Below are 9,200 nucleotides of genomic sequence, written 5' to 3' on the forward strand. Positions count from 1 at the left end.
TCTGACTCCTATTGCAACACCATTTAAAATCAATGGGAGCTAGGTATCTAAATACCTCTTAGAACAGGGGTGGGCAAACTTTTTGGCCTGAGGGCCACATCTGGGTGGGGAAATTGCATGCGGGGCCATGAATGTAGGGCTGGGGCAGGGGGGTTGCGGTGCGGGAGGGAGTGCGGGGTGTGGGAGAAGGTGCGGGGTGTACGAGGGGGCTCAGGGCAAGGGTTGGGGTGCGGGAAGGGGCTCAGGGCACAGGTGCAGGCAGGGTACAGCAGGGGGCTCAGGGCAGGGAGTTGGGGTGCGGGAAGGGTTCAGGGTGCGGGCTCCAGCCCAGCGCCACTTATCTGGAGCGGCTCTGGGGTGGCAGCAGCGTACAGCAGGGCTAAGGTGGGCTCCCTGCATGCCCTGGCCCCGCGCTGCTCCCGGAAGTGGCTCGCACCACATTCTTACGGCCCCTGGGGGAGGGCGAGCAGAGGGTTCTGCGCACTGCCCTCACCTGTGGGTACCTCCACTGAAGCTCCCATTGGCCGGGCTTCCCCATTCCCGAGAGCAGTGCACGGAGCCCTCTGCCTCCCTTCCTCCCAGGGGCCGCAGGGACTGGTGACGGCTGCTTCTGGGAGCATCGCGAGTCCCGCGATGCCCTGGGGGTGGCAATCCCACAGGCCAGATCCAAAGCCCATGGGCCGTAGTTTGCCCACCCCATCTTAGAATCTGAGCCTAAGGGATTTGCCCAAAGTCACATGGGAAGTCTGTGGCAGAGCAGGAAATTGAGTTGAATACATCTGCGTTCTAGGCTAGTGCCCTAACCTCTGGACCAGCCTTCCTCTGCTCACTTAGTAAACGCACTCAAACAGTGACTTAGTCTCAGACAACCTTGTCTTTTTCTTCAGGAGACAGGGCAGGGGGGAGGCTGGAGAGAAATGCAAATCAACTTCGGATACTGAGGATAAAGCCCCTGCTTAAACATCACTTCAGGACAAAAGTCTCTTAAACAAAGGCCCTTAGACAATCTTCACCTGCCCCTCATTCATGACCTTGCAGAAAATAAGTGCTCCTGTTGCTGAACAATGGTGCCTCTGGAAAATCAAATGAGCTGAGCTGTGGCTTAGGGGTTTGCTAAATTCAGAGCAAAAAAGATAAAGTAAGGTCAGAGCTACACGTGTGTTATGGTTCCTGTGTCCAAGTCTGCAACTCTTACTCATAGGCATAGTCCTTATGTAGACAAGTAGCCCAACTGACGTCAATGGTACTGTTCACATGGAGTGAGGTTTGCAGAACTGGGTCCAGTAACAGGGTTCAAATACTAATGAGAACCACCCAGGTCTTTCATGATTACTGTCCCTAAACAGATTCTCAGACTGCGCAGAGACTATCATGGCGGCTCTTTTTTGCTGTTTGAAGTTCAGGCCAATATTGACCTGGTGGGGCCTTGTCTAAAATAGCTTTGATAAAGGCTTTGTGGCTCTGCAGGGATAGGGCACACTCACTCTACAATCATTCCTAAGGTCATGCTCCTTGAGGTCAGCATTCCCTGCTGCTAGTTTGTCTGGTTCCTGTTCGATTCAAGGACTTCCACAGTTTGGCTTTTCAATCACTCACTGAGCTGGAGAACAAGTTTGTCTCTGTGTGAGACCATGGATCTGAGTGTGTCAAATATTGGTCTCAATATCTTTCTTTTTAAAAGGCAACTATTTAAAGGACAAATGTTGGGTGAAAGTGTGGACACAGCTTTGAGTGATTCTGTCAAGGGGTGAAAAGCCTGAAAATACATGTCCTGCTCATGACAGCAGGCACCAGACAATTAAATCAGGTGAGGAATCATGGCTTTGAACAGGCTGCTGCCAAAGAGGCTCATAATAAATGTATTGTCTTTCTAAATCTGGTTTCTTAAACTTGGGCTCAGTACATAAAATTCAGCCCGCAGGAGCCTTCTGCTAAAAAAACCAAAACAAAAGCGTCTTCCCCCTTCAGTTCTGTGTCTCGAAGAAAGCTGTAAAAATATGGCTGGAGCTCTCAGAAAAAGTTATGACAGCTCTTCTCATGCTCTAACTGCTGCTATATACGCACCCACTGCTTCCAGAGCAATTATGGTTTGACAGTGTTTTAAAAGGAGACTGGGCACAAAGGGAATGAAGAAGCATTTGATTAGATTTCTCTTGCAATTAGTTTTTTTGTGGTGATGCATCATTGATGTCACTTTTCTGTCTGTAAAAATGAGAAGAGCACTTGTGATTTCACTTCGCAGTTGGGTTCAGTCCATCCCTTCAGAAAGCAGCAAATATTCAGAGAAGGATTAGATGCAACCTTAGCTAATTTTAATGAGAAAAATACAAATAGGGTTTGACCACTAATGGCAGTCGTGATGACAGTCATTTGAACGATCCTGTTTTATAGCTTCTGCACTCGCTAAATGAATTAGAGTAAAATTCCAACTCTGCCTCTTTACCCTTTTCAATATAATACAGTTTTTCCACTGATGATTTTATATATATATATATGTGTGTGTGTGTGTAGGTATATATGACTTTGTTCCATTCTTGACTGGAAGGGGCAGCCAGCCTTCTACTACAAGATTATTCTGTGTTTGGGAAGAGGAATGTAATCTGACTGTATTTCCATTTCCATTTAATTTTTACCAAAGGAACGGATGCCAGCCGTGGGCAGTGAGTAGAGTTGAGGGTCATAGGGAACGGTAATGTTGACAGTCTTCGCAATATGGGTAAGTATTGCTTGTCAGTAAGACACCATCATATGCAGAGGTGCCCCCTTCTCCATTGGGCAGTCAGGGCCATGTGGAGGACACAGCTGGCAGGTATACTCTATGACAAGGAGCACTACAGGTTTTGTAGCAGTAGGACACCATGTGTGGTGGGTTCATAGGTGGAGGTGGGAGTTACAGCGTTTAAGGCCGAGTTCCCCAATAGCTCTTTAAAGCACAGAGTGTTAAACATAACTAGATGTTGAATAGCCCAACGGTTTGGAAAAGGAGGCTCTTACACAAACACAAGCCGAAACTTAAAAGATGCCTAGAAAAAGACAAGGAAATAACAATTCATGTGTGCATATATGTTGTCACAAAAAATACCTTGGTACATTGTTGAGCGCTCCATAGCATCCCAGTTCAGACCGTCTGACCGTGCACTCTCCATGCGCAGCTTTTAGCTTACTCAGCACTGCTTTTTCCCTGTCTGGCCTCCCCTCATAGCTCTCTTCTCATGCAGAACTTTCCCTGTTAGCTCACTCCTCCTGCAGAACTTGCCCCACAGAGGCATGCCTACTAGCTTTGCCTGACTAGGTACCTGAGTGTCCCGCACAGCTCTTGCTGTCTAGCTAAGGGTGTTCCCTATTTACCTGCTATGCTAGTGTCCTCTCAGTACACAACTGTCAATTAGTTTCTCTGCTCATGTTCCCATGACATGTTTGTATTGTTTGCAGCCTCCCATGACCTGCCAGGTGCCTTCCATAAGTGAGGTGGGAAACAGCCAGCAACATAGTCCCTCCTAGCTACACAGGCCAAGCCTCCCTCGTGACAAATCCCCCACCCCAAAGTAAAATTCTTTGTGTGTGGGGGGGAAATCCCCCCAAATTTTCAAGACGAGAGCAAAATGATGCAGTCAGACCTGGTGCGCTCCTATTGTTTGCCATACAGGTTGGTCAGGCAACTGCATATATTCAATTTTGTTGTGTCCCAATGAGTGTCAAGGCCCTTCACCCAAAGGTGTTACTCAGTTATAATCTGGGGTAGGGCAACATCTGTAAATCCTTGAATGTGCATGTTTCTTGGGGAGTGGACAAAGGTATTTCCTATTACTGAATCTTGTGTGTGCTGCCCTCTTAAGAACACGGTTTAGCTGTGTGAAAAGAGTTTAGAGCAAAAGGTTAACACCCTTTCTGAAAGTGATCTGTGGGCATTAGTGAGAACAGAGCTGTACCGAGTCTGAGGTTTAAATATAAATGTTGTGGTAGTTCTTTGCCAAGTCACAAGGTGAGTGAAACTGTCATGCCTTTAGGTCAGATGTCCCCCTTGTTTCTTATGTATTGGCATAGAAGGCTTTTCTATTTAGCTCCCTAGATGATTAATTGTGGCATTAGAGGTTTCAGAGGAACAGCCGTGTTAGTCTGTATTCGCAAAAAGAAAAGGAGTACTTGTGGCACCTTAGAGACTAACCAATTTATTTGAGCATGAGCTTTCGTGAGCTACAGCTCACTTCATCAGATGTTTACCGTGGAAACTGCAGCAGACTTTATATACACACAGAAATCATGAAACAATACCTCCTCCCACCCCACTGTCCTGCTGGTAATAGCTTATCTAAAGTGATCAACAGGTGGGCCATTTCCAGCACAAATCCAGGTTTTCTCACCCTCCACCCCCCCACACAAATTCACTCTCCTGCTGGTGCTAGCCCATCCAAAGTGACAACTCTTTACATAATCAAGTCGGGCTATTTCCTGCATAGATCAAGGTTTTCTCACATCCCCCCCACCCCCATACACACACAAACTCACTCTCCTGCTGGTAATAGCTCATCTAAACTGACCATTCTCCAGGTTTAAATCCAAGTTAAACCAGAACATCTGGGGGGGGGGGGGGGTAGGAAAAAACAAGAGGAAACAGGCTACCTTGCATAATGACTTAGCCACTCCCAGTCTCTATTTAAGCCTAAATTAATAGTATCCAATTTGCAAATGAATTCCAATTCAGCAGTTTCTCGCTGGAGTCTGGATTTGAAGTTTTTTTGTTTTAAGATAGCGACCTTCATGTCTGTGATTGCGTGACCAGAGAGATTGAAGTGTTCTCCGACTGGTTTATGAATGTTATAATTCTTGACATCTGATTTGTGTCCATTTATTCTTTTACGTAGAGACTGTCCAGTTTGACCAATGTACATGGCAGAGGGGCATTGCTGGCACATGATGGCATATATCACATTGGTGGATGTGCAGGTGAACGAGCCTCTGATAGTGTGGCTGATGTTATTAGGCCCTGTGATGGTGTCCCCTGAATAGATATGTGGGCACAATTGGCAACGGGCTTTGTTGCAAGGATAAGTTCCTGGGTTAGTGGTTCTGTTGTGTGGTATGTGGTTGTTGGTGAGTATTTGCTTCAGGTTGCGGGGCTGTCTGTAGGCAAGGACTGGCCTGTCTCCCAAGACTTGTGAGAGTGTTGGGTCATCCTTTAGGATAGGTTGTAGATCCTTAATAATGCGTTGGAGGGGTTTTAGTTGGGGGCTGAAGGTGACGGCTAGTGGCGTTCTGTTATTTTCTTTGTTAGGCCTGTCCTGTAGTAGGTAACTTCTGGGAACTCTTCTGGCTCTATCAATCTGTTTCTTTACTTCTGCAGGTGGGTATTGTAGTTGTAAGAAAGCTTGACAGAGATCTTGTAGGTGTTTGTCTCTGTCTGAGGGGTTGGAGCAAATGCGGTTGTATCGCAGAGCTTGGCTGTAGACGATGGATCGTGTGGTGTGGTCAGGGTGAAAGCTGGAGGCATGCAGGTAGGAATAGCGGTCAGTACTACTATGCAGTACTACTGACCGCTATTCCTACCTGCATGCCTCCAGCTTTCACCCTGACCACACCACACGATCCATCGTCTACAGCCAAGCTCTGCGATACAACCGCATTTGCTCCAACCCCTCAGACAGAGACAAACACCTACAAGATCTCTGTCAAGCTTTCTTACAACTACAATACCCACCTGCAGAAGTAAAGAAACAGATTGATAGAGCCAGAAGAGTTCCCAGAAGTTACCTACTACAGGACAGGCCTAACAAAGAAAATAACAGAACGCCACTAGCCGTCACCTTCAGTCCCCAACTAAAACCCCTCCAACGCATTATTAAGGATCTACAACCTATCCTAAAGGATGACCCAACACTCTCACAAGTCTTGGGAGACAGGCCAGTCCTTGCCTACAGACAGCCCCGCAACCTGAAGCAAATACTCACCAACAACCACATACCACACAACAGAACCACTAACCCAGGAACTTATCCTTGCAACAAAGCCCGTTGCCAATTGTGCCCACATATCTATTCAGGGGACACCATCACAGGGCCTAATAACATCAGCCACACTATCAGAGGCTCGTTCACCTGCACATCCACCAATGTGATATATGCCATCATGTGCCAGCAATGCCCCTCTGCCATGTACATTGGTCAAACTGGACAGTCTCTACGTAAAAGAATAAATGGACACAAATCAGATGTCAAGAATTATAACATTCATAAACCAGTCGGAGAACACTTCAATCTCTCTGGTCACGCAATCACAGACATGAAGGTCGCTATCTTAAAACAAAAAAACTTCAAATCCAGACTCCAGCGAGAAACTGCTGAATTGGAATTCATTTGCAAATTGGATACTATTAATTTAGGCTTAAATAGAGACTGGGAGTGGCTAAGTCATTATGCAAGGTAGCCTGTTTCCTCTTGTTTTTTCCTACCCCCCCCCCCCCCCCAGATGTTCTGGTTTAACTTGGATTTAAACCTGGAGAATGGTCAGTTTAGATGAGCTATTACCAGCAGGAGAGTGAGTTTGTGTGTGTATGGGGGTGGGGGGGATGTGAGAAAACCTTGATCTATGCAGGAAATAGCCCGACTTGATTATGTAAAGAGTTGTCACTTTGGATGGGCTAGCACCAGCAGGAGAGTGAATTTGTGTGAGGGGGTGGAGGGTGAGAAAACCTGGATTTGTGCTGGAAATGGCCCACCTGTTGATCACTTTAGATAAGCTATTACCAGCAGGACAGTGGGGTGGGAGGAGGTATTGTTTCATGATTTCTGTGTGTATATAAAGTCTGCTGCAGTTTCCACGGTAAACATCTGATGAAGTGAGCTGTAGCTCACGAAAGCTCATGCTCAAATAAATTGGTTAGTCTCTAAGGTGCCACAAGTACTCCTTTTCTTTTTGTGGCATTAGAGGTTGCTGGGAGCTAGTGCATAACCAAGAAATATTTTTTTTGGTAGCTTTTCTTGCTCCATAAAATGGTGGTAGTTTAACCTGTAGGTAGCTGCATGCCTCTCTTCTGACTTGTGAAGAAATAGAAAGCAGCGCTATCAATTGTCTCCCCATCAGCAGAGCAATTAATACAACTGAGAGCAAATTGCAACACTCAGGAAGCCTGTTTCCATTTCTGTAAGGGTGGGAGCTGGTGCACCTTCTTAGGCCCCAGCTGAGCGGACTACGGTTTGCAATGGACAGAACACGGGAAATGTAACCCTTATGTACATATTGTCGTCTCCAGATTGGCTATGAGGCCAACTTACAATTCTCCTCTCACTTGAGCGTTCACTGGGGAATGATGAATCAATCAGCAGGGAAGGTAGCAGGGGACCTGCTGGCCTCCAAGAAGGTAGCAGGAAAAACAGATTAAACCAGACCTGCTGGCCTCTGGGAAGGTAGCAGGGGACCTGCTGGCCTCCGAGAAGGTAGCAGGGAAAACAGATTAAACTAGACCTGCTGGCCTCCAGGAAGGTAGCAGGGGACCTGCTGGCCTCCGAGAAGGTAGCAGGGAAGAACAGGTTAACCGGACCTGCTGGCCTCCGAGAAGGTAGCAGGGAGAAATAGGTTAACCAGACCTGCTGGCCTCCGAGAAGGTAGCAGGGAGAAATAGGTTAACTGGACCTGCTGGCCTCTGGGAAGGTAGCAGGGGACCTGCTGGCCTCCGGGAAGGTAGCAGGGGAAAAACGCATAGATTAAGCTATGATTTCAGAATCTAGGCTGTGTCACTTGCTAAGTAATACCAGCAGTGACAAAGAGATTGAAATATCCATGTTAAGATGTTTAAAAGAAAACAGGGTAAGCCAGTACTAGAGGGAGGAATGGAGTCAGAAGGAACTCCAACCTCACCTTTTGTTAAAGAAATTACACCTTTTAAACAAATCCTTCAAAAATTTGGGCACAGTCTTTGGACTAAACAAGCCCTAGCTGATGTCTGCACTATTTCGGACCTAGAGGATAGATTGGCTCAGTATATCCTCATATACAAACCTTCTAGTGCTGCCAAAAGAGATGCAGCAGCAATTTGGTTGTTGTGGGAGGCATGTAAGGATTCTTCCCTCCGCTTGTCTTCATGTAAAGAGGAAAAGGCACAAACGGAAAAGGGAGCAGACAATTGGAAGGTGCTGGCTACAAATACCCAAAACCAGCTGAAAATAGTGAAAGAGGCACTCCAGAAATACAAAAAGAGTGAAAAAGTTAACTCTGCAGAGGCTGGAGGGAGGCAGGTAAAGGGGGAGAAGGTCCTATGTACGGCACCCCCAGGCATAATTACAAAGAGAAAAGAGAGTAAAAAAAAAAAAGTTAACTCTGCAGAGGCTGGAGGGAATTAAGCAGTTAAACTTTGTATTTCACCCAAACAACTTTTAACCGAAAATGTTAAAAAGGAAAAGTGTTAGAGAAAGAGCATTCTTGGTTTCTTTGCAGCCATTCTGAAAGAAAAATGGGCCCTTTTCCAAAGGAATGTCTGTAAATTAGCCAGGCAAAAATAAACTATCTAATTAAAATCATTTGACTGGACAATTTAGTCAAATTTGATAAAAGAACATAAGAGGGTTCTATTGGAACTTAACTGCCTCAAATGTATAAAGGGAATGTAAGATGTAAAAAACAGAGCAGTGTGGAAGGGATGTTAAGGAAAAGAAAACGTGTATGTATCTGTCTGTGTGTGTGTAAATATGTAAAGTTCTAAGGACCAGTTAGTTTTGTTTTTGTTTTAAATAATGCCACTAAAAATCCATTTGACTCTTTAATTCAAAGTTGCAAAACTGACAGACCTTTTTGCTAGACACAGGTAATTAGTGTTGTTTGGCTTTGGGATTTGGCATTTAACCCTTAAAAGGTAACTCAATGCTTTACAAAATTTAAAATGTTTTTAAGTTGTGGCTGCAGCAGGGCAGTCAAAATCAGGAGAATATAAAAAAAAAATTTTGGATTCTTTTTGTTTGTTTGTTTTTTGTTTGTTTGTTTTTGTAACAAAATAGCAGATGAGAGTTGTAGTAAAAAAAAAAAATTAAAAAAAGACAGTGCCTCTCTGAAGCAACAGCAGGGGTGAGGTGCACAAAACAAAAAGAAGCAATGTTAGAAACACTGAGTCTTAAAATGGCTCTGAGTAATCAGACTGTCACTTTGATAAAGGTACATGAAAACTCTGTAAGCAAAAAAAGAAATAGTGACACCTTATGTAAAAATGGATCTGG

The sequence above is a fragment of the Caretta caretta genome, chromosome 2 (assembly GCF_965140235.1).
Source record: "Caretta caretta isolate rCarCar2 chromosome 2, rCarCar1.hap1, whole genome shotgun sequence".
Taxonomy (NCBI): domain Eukaryota; kingdom Metazoa; phylum Chordata; order Testudines; family Cheloniidae; genus Caretta; species Caretta caretta.